A 14906-nucleotide genomic window follows, 5' to 3' on the forward strand; every position below is an offset into this window, starting at 1 on the left:
GTTGGCAAAATAAAGTTTGGATCCATGTTCTTGTGTGTGGCCTGGGGGGCTGCCCAGGCCGCACTGTGGCCCCTTGTCCCCTCTCCCCTGCACCGTTGGAGCTGATGAGCCAAGGGCTGTGCTCCTGAGGTGGGCACTGGCTCTGGCCGCCTCACAGGGTGACTGAAGCTGGACTGTCCAATGCACAAAGGTCAGCCTGGGCCACTCCACGCCCCGCTGTTGTCCCTGGCGGGCAGGTGGGCAGGGCCAACTGGAAGGCTGAGCACTGTGTGAATTCACCCTGGAAGGCTGGCTGGCTGTCCAGTGAGTGGGAGTACCTACCCGGTGCCCGCCCCGAGCCCCAGGCCCAGCTGCCCCAGTTCTCAGTGCTTATCTGCCGCTCTGCCCTCACAGCCAGGCAGGACTCAATGCCCAGCTGTAGTTCAGCTGCTCGAATCTGGCCAGAGGAGCAGCTGGGGTGCAGTTCCTCCCCACCCCCGGATAGGAGGCACCCCTCAGGAATGACCACAATGCTGTCTTCTCAGTGCCCACAGCTGTCCTGACCATGACCTCCTGAGGCCCTCTCAGGAGCGGCCTGGCTTTGCGTCCAGGCCTTGGTCCATCTCCCACAGGGAGGTGGTATCAGGGCCCTCACCCTGCTCGACCTCACCCAGCCCCTCACCCCTGCTCTGTCCTCACCCAGCCTCCCTCACCCTGCTCTGCCCTCACCCAGCCTCTCTCACCCTGCTCTGCCCTCACCAAGACTCCCTTTCCCTGCTTTGCTTTCACCCAGCCACCTCGCCCCTGCTCTGCCCTCACCCAGCCCTCCTCACCCCAGCTCTGCCTCACTCAGCCCTCCTCATCCCTGCTCAGCAGTGATTCTGCATAAGGGCTTGTAGGGACCACAGGGCTGGAAGGGACAGCTCCAGAGTAAACTGGATTCATCCTTTGGGAACATTCCAATCCCTGCCCCTTTTGCTTCCGGAAGAATGGATGCCTGATCGCATGGAAACGCCAGTCCCACCTTTGTGCACTCTTTGCCCCAATCTCTGCTGCTCTGGGCTGTCCACACCCTCAGCTACACCTCTTCCTGCCTCCCAGCCTTCAAACATACTGTTCCCTGCTTGGTGCCTTTCCTTGCAGGTGGGCTGAGCACAGCACCACTCTTAGCCCCTGATGCAGGGACTTCCTGACACGGGAAACCCCTTCTCCCTTCTGGAAGGTTCTGGGGCACAGAGCTGTGCAGGCCCTGGTTTGTCTTGCTTTGGGGCCCAGACCTCGCTCTGAAGGCATTTCCTGGGCAGGAGGAGGAGGCCTGGCTGCCTGGGAAAAGCCCTTCCCGCCTGCACCAGTGCCAGGGGCCTCAGCACACACTGAGCCCCAAATTGCTGCCCCAGATGCTCAGTGGGTTTTCCATGTTGGAATGTTCCAGATGGAGCAAAAGTGCTGATTCAATTACTCTCTTCCTCTTCCAAAAGGCCTAGACTGGAAGAGGGTGGGTGGGGTCCTTGGGGTCCCAGCATCCAGGATGGGGGTTGGCAGAGCTTAGGGAGCTGCTTCTAGCCCAGCCCTGGGTGTGTGGTAGCACTGGGGCCGAGGGCCCTTTCATCAGGGTGAAGCTTCCCTCTGTAGCCTAGGTGGGGTTCCCCCACCTGGAAGCTCCGCTCGTTCCTTCCCATGCAAACTGCCCAGACCCCTCCAAAGGTGGGTTGGGGGCAGAACCCTTTCTCCCTTCCCCAGACCCTCCCATGCCCCAGCTCCCTCCTTCCCACAGAATGGGGGGATGTGCTGGAGGGTGAGGGAGCTGGGAAGGTCAGGGCCCTCTGCACTCCCTCAAGCTTGCAAAGAAATCCTCTGGCTCCTTCCCCATACTTTCTAGAAGTTTCCTGTGAGGTAGGCTGGTCTGACTGCTGAGCACTTGTACTTTGTGGGGTTAAAGTGGGCTGGAGGTGGGGGTATGGGCCAAGGGGGTGAGTGGGGGGCAGAGGTCTCAGACCCGATAAAGAACATCCCCTTCACCCTCCTCCACCCAGCTCACAGCCTTCACAGTCCTGTGGCTACAGGGGGCCAGTGTTCCCCCAGAGCTTCATCAGGAACCACCGCCTTTAGGAACTCCTCCTGAGGCTACCCCAGCTGCAGGGACATAAGAATAGTCTGGAACTTGGAGCTACCTCTGAATCCACCAGGAGTAATTCCTGAGCATAGAGCCAGGAGTAAGCCCCGAGAGCATTGTTGAATGTGGTTCCCCCCCCAAAAAATATTCTAGAATTAGAAATAGATGGGGTTCTGGGGTTCTAGGCGTGTCAAGTCCCATAAGCGTCTGCTTTAAGTGGCCTACTTGCTTTCAATTGTTTTCATGAAGAGAACATTTTGCAGGAGGTTTTGGGGCCACACCCAACAGTATAGAGAACCAAAAAAATCCTTTTTTTTTTTTTTTGTCTTTTTGAGTCACACCCAGCCATGCTTCATGGGTTACTCCTGGCTCTGCACTCAATAATTACTCCTGGTGGTGCTTGGGGGACCATATGGGATGCCAGTGATCAAACTCCTGTTGATCGCATGCAAGACAAATGTTCTTCCCCCTGTACTCTTTTTTGGCCCCCTAACAAGAATCTTCTAGAATCTTTTCTTCAACTCATCCCTACAAAGCTGAACTTTCTAAGGAAGTTCTTTAAAAATCTGAAGTTAGGAGCCAGAGTGATAGTACAGAGAATAAGTCATCTGCCTTGCACACGACCAATCCAGGTTCAATCCCTGGCATCCTAGATGGTCCCTGAGCGTTGCCAGAAGTAAATCCTGAGCACTGCCTAGTGTGGCCCAATCCCAAGCTCCCACTCACCCCCCAAGAATATAAGGGCTACTGAGGGTGCCCACAGCAGAAGTACAGGAGGCTCTTCCACCCCTCTGGGCCTCCCTGCTTCCTCACCTAACTCTTCCTGGTCTAGGGGGCCCCTCTGCAGACTCAGTCCCGGCACTCTGGCCCGCGGGCCCTCCTGCCTTGGGTCCCATGATACATGGCAGGCCTACCTTTGTTTCCCAGGTGCACTGGGGCGCTGCTCTGGGCCTCTGCTCTGATCCAGGGTCAACCATCAAGGAGAGTCTGTCCACGGCGAGCCAGTCTCAGGGCCTGGAAAGGACATGCCAAGGCTGGGGGTGTGCAGGGACTCAGTCACTCACCTGTATTTTTTTGGGAAAAGCATCCAGGAACTGTGAGCCCCAGCCTCGCTGTCTGGACCTGCCTACAGGATGTCGTGCTGTGGGACACACGCAGGCCTCCTACTGCATGGGGGACTCTGAAAGCCCCGTGGACAGCAGGGCGGGTGGGCACAGAGGGCTGGTGTGAGGGGCAGGAGAAGCCCCCACAGGTCTGTGTCCAGAGGCTCTGCCCCTCAGCCACGTGGCTCGCAGAGAAAGGAGCTCCCAGGCCGGGCATGGTTGGCAGAGTGCTGAAAAGACCTTGTGTGTCTGTCCTTCCCCGGAGGCTGTCAGTCCGACTTTGTGTTCTGTGCTTGAGGACCGGTAATTAGGGCTTTCTCCTGACAGTGCTAGGAATGTGGTCACTCTGTGGTGTCTCCCTGGGGAGACTCCTACTGGCTCCCCTGGAGCTCCCCTGGGACCTGCATGTGTGCTCAGGGCGTCAGGCAGCCTTTGCTGCTGTTCCTGGAGGGTCAGACTCCGAAACTGTGGCAGCAGCACACTCAGGTGAGTGTGGGGGTGTGGGGGTTCCCTCTGCTCTGTGTCCGTGTCTGAGACAGGAACCACCTTCAGACTTAGCACCCCATCTGCAGTGACACTAGGGGATGCTGGGAAGGCTGCCACCACGGCACTGCTGGCTGTCATGAGAAAGGGCGCAATTACTCGGGCACTAGGAACCAATTACAGCAGGGCCAGAGGTGCCACCAAACACTGCCAATCACTGTGCTGCCATCCGCCCTCTGGTTCCCCTTAGGAACCTTTGTGAAATATCACTTTTGTGCCCCTCCTGAGCCTGCTCCCAGAGCCGTCAGCCATCAAGTGAACTGGGGAACAGAAGCCACCTGTCCCGACTGCACCAAGGCGAGGACAGCTTAGGGGTTGGATCCATCATCTCAGCCCCAACTGTCCCCAGCACCTTCAGCTCCAGCCCCACCGTCCTCGGCACCACTGTCCCCAGCATCGCTGGACTGTATCTGGCAGCAGTGCTACGTCACAGTGCTGTATCATGACTCCTGCTTGGTTGGCCAGGTTTTTCTGGGAGTGACCCTAGGATCCCCGAGGCCAGCTTGGGAGCACCCCTCACCAAACCAAGAAGGATGACTTTCCTGCTCAAGTGTGCAGGGGTGGGGGCTCTGGGCAGCTGGGAGGCCATGCAATGTCTCTGCCCTTTCCTGCTACCCTGGCCTGCTCCCATCACTCACCTTTATTTTATTTTTGTTTTGTGTTGGGGCATACCCTCTGGTGCTCAGGGTTTTCTCCTGGCTCTGCACTCTGGCATCATTCTTGGTGGGGCTTGGGGGATTATATGGGATGCCAGGGACTGAACCCAACTCAGATATGTGCAAGGCAAGAACCCTACCCCCTGTACTATAGCCCTGGCCCCTGTTATGTACCTTTAGCCACGGGCCCTCCCTCCCAGTGGCCTGTCCATTGCTAGGTGGACTGAGCATGTGTCCCAAATTCTGACCATCCCCTCCCCAAGTCTCTGGTGTCTGTCCTCTGCTGTCCTGTCTAGCCTGTTCCTCTCTCTACCCCATGGCAGAACTTGAGGACAGCACTGCAATAGATTTGGCTTCCTGGGGGGCACCTCCAAACTGGGAAGAGAGCTTTGGGCAAGCAGCAGAGCCAAGAGTGGGGTCTCCAGAATGTTCTACAGTGTATCCTCCCTGAGGAGAGCCTGAACCTCACTGGTTGGCTTCCATGGCAGGTTGGCATTTGACTCAATGCTCCTGGGAAGGGCAGTGTTGCCTTTTAGAGGGTTCCAGAGCCAGGACTGTCAATGTAGCCTTTGTGACCAGGAGTCTGAGGTCCCTCAAGACACACCTACCTCATCCTGGGGGTGGGGGAGGGCAGGCCAGCAGGCTTCTCAGATCACTGTTTACCTTTAAAAAAGCACAACTTGGACTGGAAATATAGTACAGTGGGGAGGGCATTTGCCTTGCATGCGACCGACCCAGGTTTGATTCCTGGCATCCCATATGGTCCCTGTAATCCCCTATGGTCCCCCGAGCATCTCCAGGAATGATTCCTGAATGCAGAGTCAAGATTAACCCCTGAGCATCACCAGGTGTGACCCAAAAAAACAACAACAAAAAAAGCATGACTTAAACATTGAGCAGAATCATAGACTTTAACACATACAAGTCAGTGCTCAGGGACATATCCACAACATTGTGAACCTACTACCTCCATCATCTGGTTCCAGAACATTCCATCTAGATCCAGAACATTCCTTCAACCCTAGAAAAGTTAGATAGTCTTTTTTTTTTTTTTCTTTTTGGGTCACACCTGGCGATGCACAGGGGTTACTCCTGGCTCTGCACTCAGGAATTACTCCTGGCAGTGCTCAGGGGACCATATGGGATGCTGGGAATCGAAGCCGGGTCGGCCGCGTGCAAGGCAAATGCCCTACCCGCTGTGCTATTGCTCCAGCCCCTCGATGGTCTTTGTAGGCATTACCACAAAGTTCGCTTTTCTTCTTCGAGAAGCCAAGAAGGATGGTCCTGGTTCAGGGAGCCAGCACTCCCGCCAGATGCATCTGGCCATGGCCTGGTGAAAAGTGCCAGGAAACCAAGCCATCAGAATCCAGCACAGCAGTGAGACTCAGATACCTTTTTTTTTCTTTGCTTTTTGGGTCACACCCGGTGATGCTCATGGCTCACTCCTGGCTTTGCACTCAGGAATTACTCCTGGTGTGCTGGGGGGACCATATGGGATGCTGGGAATTGAACCCGGGTCGGCCGTATGCGAGGTAAACGCCCTACCTGCTGTGCTATTGCTCTAGTCCTCAGATACCATTTTAAAAAAATGTTTATTTTATTGAATCACTGTGAAGAAAGTTACAAAGTTTTCAGGTTTAAGTCTCAGTCATATAATGATCAAACCCCCATTCCTTCAGCAGTGCAATGTTCCACCACCAAGAACCCCAATATACTCCCCTCCCACACCCACCTCCCCACCTGAGAGACTAATGATCTTTACTTTATTCTCTCTATACTTTGAATACTTTCAATATTTCAACAGAGAACTCACTATTATTATTTGGAATTTTCCCCCAACAATCAAACCTGCTGAAAAGGCATCATTTGATAATTTGTTTTCCATTGCTGAGAATGAAGATTATATGAGCTGTTGCGGCCGCATGGTTTTGGATTTCTGATATTTTAGCTCAGTTCACAGTCTAGATGCATTTCTGTAAGAAACCGCTGGGTGCCAAAATGGGTTAGTAGACCTCCTGGATCATAGTCTTTAAGGAGTAGAGGAGCCGTTTTCGTGCACAGCTGCTCCGGATCTCATCTGGGCAGAGTGTGCCGGTAACACCCCCATCCTATGATCTCCTGTGTGCCACATCAGTGCAAACTCATACCTCTGGGTTGTGAGTTCTAGAAGATGGCAGACGCCACGTGGGCGCCGCTGCTGTTGCTGCCATCTCCCCCGTAGAAAGAAATGGTTGAGAGAGAAAATCCTTTCCCCTCCCCGGGTGGCATTTGGTTGTATGTAGCTCAGTTCACAGTCTAGATGCATTTCTGTAAGAAGCCGCTGGGTGCCAAAATGTGTTAGTAGACATCCTGGATCATAGTCTTTAAGGAGCAGAGGGGCCGTTTTCATGTGCGGCTGCTCCGGATCTTCCTCAGATACCATTTTTAATGTTTTGTTTTGGTATCTGAAAGTAGTGTTTTACTGACTCACCATGTGTTCTAGGTCACACAGAAGAATGAGCTTCTCTCTCAATGCACATCCAGAAAATAGGACATTAGAGACACTTTATTTTATTTGCTTTTTGGGTCACACCCAAAAAGCAAGCACCCTCAGTCTCCTGAGATGATTATAGTCTGCAGTTAGTCCTGTGTGCTCTGCACGGTCTCGTGTCCACAATTAGTTCTGTGTGCTCTGTGTGGTTTTGTGTCCCACAGTTGGTCCTGTGTCCTCTGCATGGTCTCTTGTACACTTCCACTTCTCAGAGAGTCTGGAGGTACTGCTCAGACCCCTCTGTCCCCCGATAGTTGACATGTCAGCTTGGATGCTGTCCAGAAGGTCTGGAGGCACCTGCCATAGGTCTTTTTCAGGGACTGAACCTCTTGCTGGTGGAGGGCATGAACTTGGGCAAGAGTGAGTGCCAGGCCTCAATGCAGGCATCAGAGGCAAACCAGCTTTGAATAACAGACTTGGTGGCTTGGGTTAATTTATTATTGATAATTTTCGAGTCTGGGAGGTCTGCTGAGAGTTCATAATCACAGAGTGACTACTGAGGACATAGGGTTGATTCTAGGGCATGAAAACAAGATAATAAAACCAAGCAGAAAAAATTTAGACAAAATGTCTCTAAGGATAATGGTTAAGTATATTTTCAAAGAAGTCTGTGAAATTACATCTGCTTTATATAAAATGAGTGGACATAATGGTTCCAAAGGAACAAAGTCTCAGGAAAAGACAGTCTTCCCCGCTTTAATTTTTGCCGTTGTTGTTGCAATGTCTGTGGCTAGCACACTTGGTTGTGGGAGACACCGGGGATCAAGCTCATGGCTTCACACAGGTGGGGCAGGCACATTGATGATTGAGTCACATCCTTCACAATTTATTATTATTTTTGTTTGTTTGGGGGCCACACTCAGATGTTCAGGGGCTAATTCCAGCTTGGCTCAGGAATCAAATCTGGACCTCCTATGCACAAATCCTGTGCTCAGCCTATTGTGTTATCTCTCTGGACCCCCAGTTTCTTTAAATTGATGACAACAGTGCAGAGATTTGGTTAGCCTGGAGTATATCTATTTTCAGAAAACTTGAAGAGGTTTTGCTGCATACAACTCTGAGAATTTCCTGCTGGAAGTTGCAGGAAATGAATTCAGAAAGGTGGAAGCCAGAGAGACACTCTAAGTAGTTGCTGAAATTGGGACCGAGCCCTATACTATATTCCCTTGTTGGCAAAGTATACCTGGGACACAGAACAGGACAGATGATCTCTTGGGGTCTGATGGGCACTGATCTTCCCTAGGGGGGAGCACCCCTGCACCCTGAAACATCTCTCAGCTCTTAGCTTGTGGCTTTGTCTCCGTAACTGGTATGTGGGAAGTGGGTGGAGAAGGCCAGAGGAATGAGTTTCTTATGACCAGACACATGAGAATCAGTCTCAACTTCTCCACCCCAGTATCAAAAGGTGGAATAATACCTTTTATGGTCTTTGAGAACTTGCTGGGAAATCATAAGGGATGTTTTGAATAAAAAAAAATTGGGGAGGGGGCAGAGAGATAGTACAACAAGCAAGTACCTTGCTTGTGGCTGACCCAGATTTGATCCCCAGTATCCCATATGATCTTGAGTACAGAGCCAGGAGGAATCCCTGAGCATCACCAGGTGTGGCCCCAAAACACTGTATCACTGTCATTCCATTGTTTATCGATTTGCTAGAGCAGGCACCAGTAACGTCTTTATTCGCCCCAGCCCTGAGATTTTAGTAGTTTCTCCTTACTCATCTTTCCCAATGGTGCCATATTGGAGCCTCTTTCAGGGTCAAGGGAATGAGACCTGTTATTGTTACTGTTTTTGGCATATTGCATATGCCACGGGGAGCTTGCCAGGCTCTTCTGTGAGGCCCAAAACAAACAAAAATAAATAAATAAAAGTACTGGGCTGGAGAGATAGGAAAGTGGGCAAGGCACTTATCTTGCACACAGTCAACTAAGTTCCATCCCTGGCATACTATAGTATTCCCTGAGTCCCACTAGGAGTGATTCCTAAGCACAGAGCCAGGAGTATGCCCTGAATGTTGGTCCCCCCAAACAAAACAAAACAAAAATGGTTCTGAGATATAATACAGTAGGCAGGACCCTTGCTTTACATCTGGCTGACCTGAGTTTGATCCCTGGCACAACATAGAATCCCCAAACACTTTCAGAAGTAATCCCTAATCTCAGTGCCAAGAGCATGCCATGGGCACAGCTGGTTGTGGTCCAAAACCCAAAAATAAATAAACAAAAGTTCATAATAACAAGGTAAGCTGGCACATTTCCCAGCAGTGGGACACATACTTTATATGTGTGAGGCCCCGGACATGATCCCTGCCCCCATACCAGACCACTGGGTATGGCTTAGGGGAACCCTATTGTTGGATATCATTGGTTTGTCCTTTCCCCCTTGACACTAGGAGCTTAGGTTTATCAGTCACACCCATCAAAGTGCTCCCGAGTCACTCCCATTCCTTTGTTTATCTGTAACCACTTCTACCAGTTTATCTGCTCTTCCTCTAATCAAACTCTGTCAATTGGTAAGGTCAGAACTTCCTAGGACACTGAATATTATAACATTACCTTTCTCTCCTCTTTATGCCTTTTGAATAATTTACTTTAAAGCTATGTCTTTTTTGTATAGACAATATTATGTTTTTATAACTTGGGAATTATTAATACTTTAAAGCTATGTCTTTTTTGTATAGACAATATTATGTTTTTATAACTTGGGAATTAATTGGCCTCGAATATTATTCCCTCCTGGGCATCTGCTTTCTCCACTTAAGCTTCGGTTGCCCTCAGTTCCTAGCACCCCGAAAGCAGGGTCCCGACGAGGGACAGGAAGGATCCAGGGCAAGCGGTGAGTTATGTGCTACCCTGGCATCGAGATGGGCCTGGCCAAAGTGCCTAATTCTTAACTATAAGTTAAGAGCTTGATCATAGACAAATGCTGTCATGATCCAAAAGTAATGATGAGACTAGGACCCTGCTAGGGATAGGAAAGACTGTTCTGGCCTGAGCACTGTAGTCTGAGATTGAGATGGCCCCAGGAGAGCAATTCTATAAGCTTTAATGCATCTCTTATTGTGTCCACACAAAATGATTAATATTATGAATTCTTATATGTTTGCTGGCTGAGGAGAAGAGAAACACATTCATGGGACTCCGCCCTTGGGTGGATCCTCCTGCTGAAAGAGAATTAAGTCCTAGGAGAAGCATCCCCTGAGGGAAAGGAACCTTACCCTATTGCTGACCACACCTATGTGTATGCCCCAACCCCCTCATGCTGTGGAGATTTAACTAGGCTATAAGAATGGGTTGGGGGCCAGATCCACAGATCGAGAGAGAGACCGAGAGCGGGAGAGAGGCAGGGAGAGAGAATGAAATAAACCGATCGAGCAACCAGTTTGGCCTTCTTCCTTCCATCGCCTGCCCTTGACCGATGGCACACACAGCGGTTCCGGGGTACCGAACGTGGGCGGTGATACAGAGCTGCCCAGAGAGCCCGAGAGTGCGCGCGCCCCTTCGGCGAGCTTTAGTTTTTTACACCCTATAGCACCACTGTGCTGTGATCCTCAACAATTTTTGTTGTTGTTAAACAAAGTGGGTGGGTAGGGCAGCCTAGTGCCTGCTACAACCTGCCTTGTGCTTTCCAGCAATTCCCTCAGAGTATCTGAAAAAGTCTTAGAAGCAACATTTGATGCAGTAAGGCCCTCCTGACCTAACTTCCAGACTGGCCTTCCTCTTGCATTTATCTATCCTGCCTCCTGCCTTTCCTCTAATGAAAAACTGCTTTGGTCTCTTAGGACATTGACATGTTTCAAGATGCTGGACCCAATAGAATGTTTCTCATTTTGGGGTTTCTGATTTCCCCCGATTAAGTCAGGCTCTCTGCGCCTGCTGGTAACCCACACAAGCAATGCCTTTTTGGGAGTTTGTCTTTGAAGGCCCCCCTCAAAGAGGAAAGGGGATTTCTTTTTTCTTTCTTTCTTTTTTTTGCTTTTTGGGTCACACCTGGCGATGCACAGGGGTTACTCCTGGCTCTGCACTCAGGAATTACTCCTGGCAGTGCTCAGGGGACCATATGGGATGCTGGGAATCGAACCCGGGTCGGCCGCGTGCAAGGCAAACGCCCTACCCACTGTGCTATTGCTCCAGCCTCCGAAAGGTGATTTCTTTTTTTTCATTTTTAGAAGTCATTCTTGGTCAGGGGACTGGTTGGTGCCAGAGATTGAACCTGAGGTTCCTGCATGCATAGCTGGTACTCCAGTCCCTGTACTGTCGCCTTGTACCACTGTAAGTGGCTTGCCTCATGCTCACCATTTATTATCATGAGCATTGCTGTTCATGGTTCCTCTCTGGAGACAGTCTGGTGCAGAAAACTAACCTCTGGCTTCAGAAATAAGATGTATAAATACTTTGGGCTTGGCCCCTGAAGTGCTGCTTCTAAGATCTTCAGAACTTCTTAGAATATCAAAGATGTTTCAAGCCTTATAGATGTTGCAAATCTCCCATCTTACCCAAGAATTTTAATCTCTCTCTTTTCTTTTCTTTTTCTTTTTTTTGCTTTTTAGGTAATACCTGGCAATGCACAGGGGTTACTCCTGGCTCATACACTCAGGAATTACTCCTGGTGGTGCTCGGGGGACCATATGGGATGCTGGGATTTGAACCCGGGTTGGCCGCATGCAAGGCAAACGCCCTACCCGCTATGCCATTGCTCCAGTCCCAAGAATTTTAATCTTTAAGCATGCTCTATGTAGCATATTTCTGAAAAGTCTTTACAACATATGTATGAGGCATTATTTTGTTTTGTTTGGGGTCACACCCAGCTATTCTCATGGTTGCCCCTGGCTTTGCTTTTTTTTTTTTTTTTTTTTTGCATTTTGGGTCACACCCGGCAATGCACAGGGGTTACTCCTGACTCATACACTCAGGAATTACTCCTGGTGGTGCTTGGGGGACCATATGGGACACTGGGGGTTGAACCTGGGTTGACTGCCCACAACAGAAGCACCCTACTAGGTGTACTATCCCTGGAGCTCTATATTAGGTGTTATTTATGCTGAATTCTTTGAACTCTGATCAGGTGTGATTATTTCAATACCCTCATATTCCAATAGAACACTCAAAATAGGAGAAAGTATTTGCTAAAGACTGGTGATGTCATATCTGGTTGGATATTTTCTTATGTCCCTAGCTCTCCTGAGGGAGACTGTTGGGGTGGTGGGCTAAGTCACCACACATATAGGCAACCCCAAACTTCATAAGAGGCTTTGGGTGGCTGCCTGGCAAATGCAAAACGGACACATTTTCTCACCATTCATGAGGTCTGAGAGAGGTTACAAAAGGCCCCAGAATAGTGGCTGCTACTAGATGACAGCACGTGATCATCGACTGATCTGGTTCTTTGAAGTTTTAGGCTAAGTAGGTCTCCATAGCCCCTGCACCCCCTGTTGATATTCACAGCAGTTGGTACGTGTGTATTCGGTTAATAGACCTACTTTATTCCAGGTTGACCAAGGTCCAAGTTGACTCAGGTTCCCTACTTTCCCCCATGCTCACTTTCTGAGTAGACTCTGTCTAGAACACACACTTTTTTCTCTCCAGCTTTTGAAAGGAGGAGGCTGTTGGCCGGAACAATGTATTGACTTGGTGTCTGATGCCCTTGATAACAGGATGAGGACCCAGGTGTTCTGAAGTGCCCTCTTCCTTGGCTCTAAGGCTTTCCAATGACTTGGAGAGCTATGGGTATAGGGATGTGGAATGGACTTTCGCAGAACTTTTGGGCAGATGTTGTTTATTATGTTTTTTCATGCCCTGTAGAAAGAACTATGTGAAAAATTCCCCTTCATATCTCATGGGAAAATAAATGGGCTGTCTCTTTAGATTAATTTGTCTATTCTCTTTGTTGGAGAATAAGAACCACAGAATCCAGTGTATTTTCCTATGTGACTCAAGGCTAGGAGAACCCCTCCTTGGCCTCTGTCAGGCACCCAGGAATGACTTCCTCTGCTATTTGTGTATGGTGGTTCCATTGTGCTTTACCAATCATTCTTTTGCATGTTCCTACTTATCTGTGAATGCTTGTGTACCTGGGACTGTCCTAGAAAATGAGCCTGGTTAGGGCACTTTAAACCACAGATTCTCTCTCAGACTAGAGGCTGGAAGTCTGAAATCCAGGTTGGGCAGGGTTGGGTTCTTCCAGAGGTTTTCTCCCAGCCCTGGTGGCTGCCAGCAGGTAGCAACTCCCATTGGCCTCTGTTATCATGTGACCTACTCCATCTCTGTTGTCACTGGCTTATTTTTATTTTTATTATTAAAAAATTTGGGGGCTATTTTGGGGGGTACACCCTAGAAATGCTCAGAGATTACTCCTACCTCTGCACTCAGAGGTCAGTTCTGGCTTGGGGGACTGTATGCTGGGGATCAAACCTGGGTTGGCCACATTCAAAACAAATACCCTACCTGCTGTTCTATCGCTCCAGTTCCATTGGCTTATTTTTAGACAGAACATTAATTTTTAGATATAGCCCCCATATATGAAATGACCACACCTTAACTAAGTAAGCCTACAAATACCTTATTCAAAAACAGCCATGTTTTGAGGTTCTGGGTGGACAGCATTTTTTGTTTTTAGGGAAAATTTTTTTGTTTATTTGTTTTTTGCTTTTTAGGTCACACCTGGTGATACACAGGGGTTACTCCTGGCTCTACACTCAGGAATCACCCCTGGCAGTGCTCAGGGGACCATATGATATGCTGGGAATTGAACCCGGGTTGGCCGCATGCAAGGCAAATGCACTGCTCACTGTGCTATCACTCCAGCCCTTGTTTTTAGGGTTGGAAATAGGTAAGTTCTAAGTCAGAAAAAAAGTTTAGTTATCAATGGGCTGGATCGATATTATAGCAGGTACAGTGCTTGCCTTGCATGTGGCCAACCTGAATTTAATCACTTGCATTCCATATGGTCCCCCAAACTTCCAGGAGTGATCCCTTAGCACATAGCCAGGAGTAAGCCCTAGTATGGTGGGTGTGGCCTCTAAATGAAATCAAACCCCAAACCAAACCAAACAACAAAAATCATATCTGTGGGACCTGAGGTATAGTATAGTGGGTAAGATGCTTGACATAGATTCAATCCCTGGTGCCAGACAGGGTCTCCTAGCACTCTCAGCAGTTATCCTGGATTCTCCCCTAAAATTCCTGGGATCTTCCTGGGCCCTCTATACTCAGAGTTGCCACTGGAGGGTTTTCCATGAATACTCTCCTTTCCAAAGCTCCCAACTTCCCTCAATCTCCTATCTCAAAAATGAACTTTTGGTATTTTTTATTTTTTTAAATTTTTTTTTTTGGCCATACCTGTGTCAGGACTAAAACTGACTTTTAGTTTTCAGTCCACTCTTTCTGTCTTCTTTGTGTTCCTCTCTCTTTCTCCAACAGCTCTTAAGTTGTTTCATTTTTAACCCTGAATCATAGCAAGTTCTTCCAATTCCACTTCAGCTTTACCTTCCTTCTCTTCTTCAAATGTTTGCAAACATGTATACAAATATCTATAAACTCAGGTACATACTCCACCTATTTGAAAGTGGACCAATCCCGGGGGGCCGGAGCGATAGCACAGCGGGTAGGGCGTTTGCCTTGCACGCGGCCGACCCGGGTTTGATCCCCGGCATCCCATATGGTCCCCCAAGCACCGCCAGGAGTAATTCCTGAGTGCAAAGCCAGGAGTAACCCCTGAGCATCGCTGGGTGTGACCCAAAAAGCAAAAAAAAAAAAAAAAAAAGTGGACCAATCCCTCCATGGTGTGAGGAGTGGGGAATGAGACCAGTAATCCATCTATTAGTATTTCAGCTCCTGGGAGGGATGTTGTAATGACAGGTTCAACTTTTAGAAAATATATGTTGTAATTAAATTTAAAAGGTTACCTTATAATTGATAAGGTAATTGTCAGTCTCCCCCATGATTCAGATAGGTAAAGACAATTTCTCTATTTCTCCTGGCTCC

The sequence above is a fragment of the Sorex araneus genome, chromosome 4 (genome assembly GCF_027595985.1).
Source record: "Sorex araneus isolate mSorAra2 chromosome 4, mSorAra2.pri, whole genome shotgun sequence".
NCBI lineage: Eukaryota > Metazoa > Chordata > Mammalia > Eulipotyphla > Soricidae > Sorex > Sorex araneus.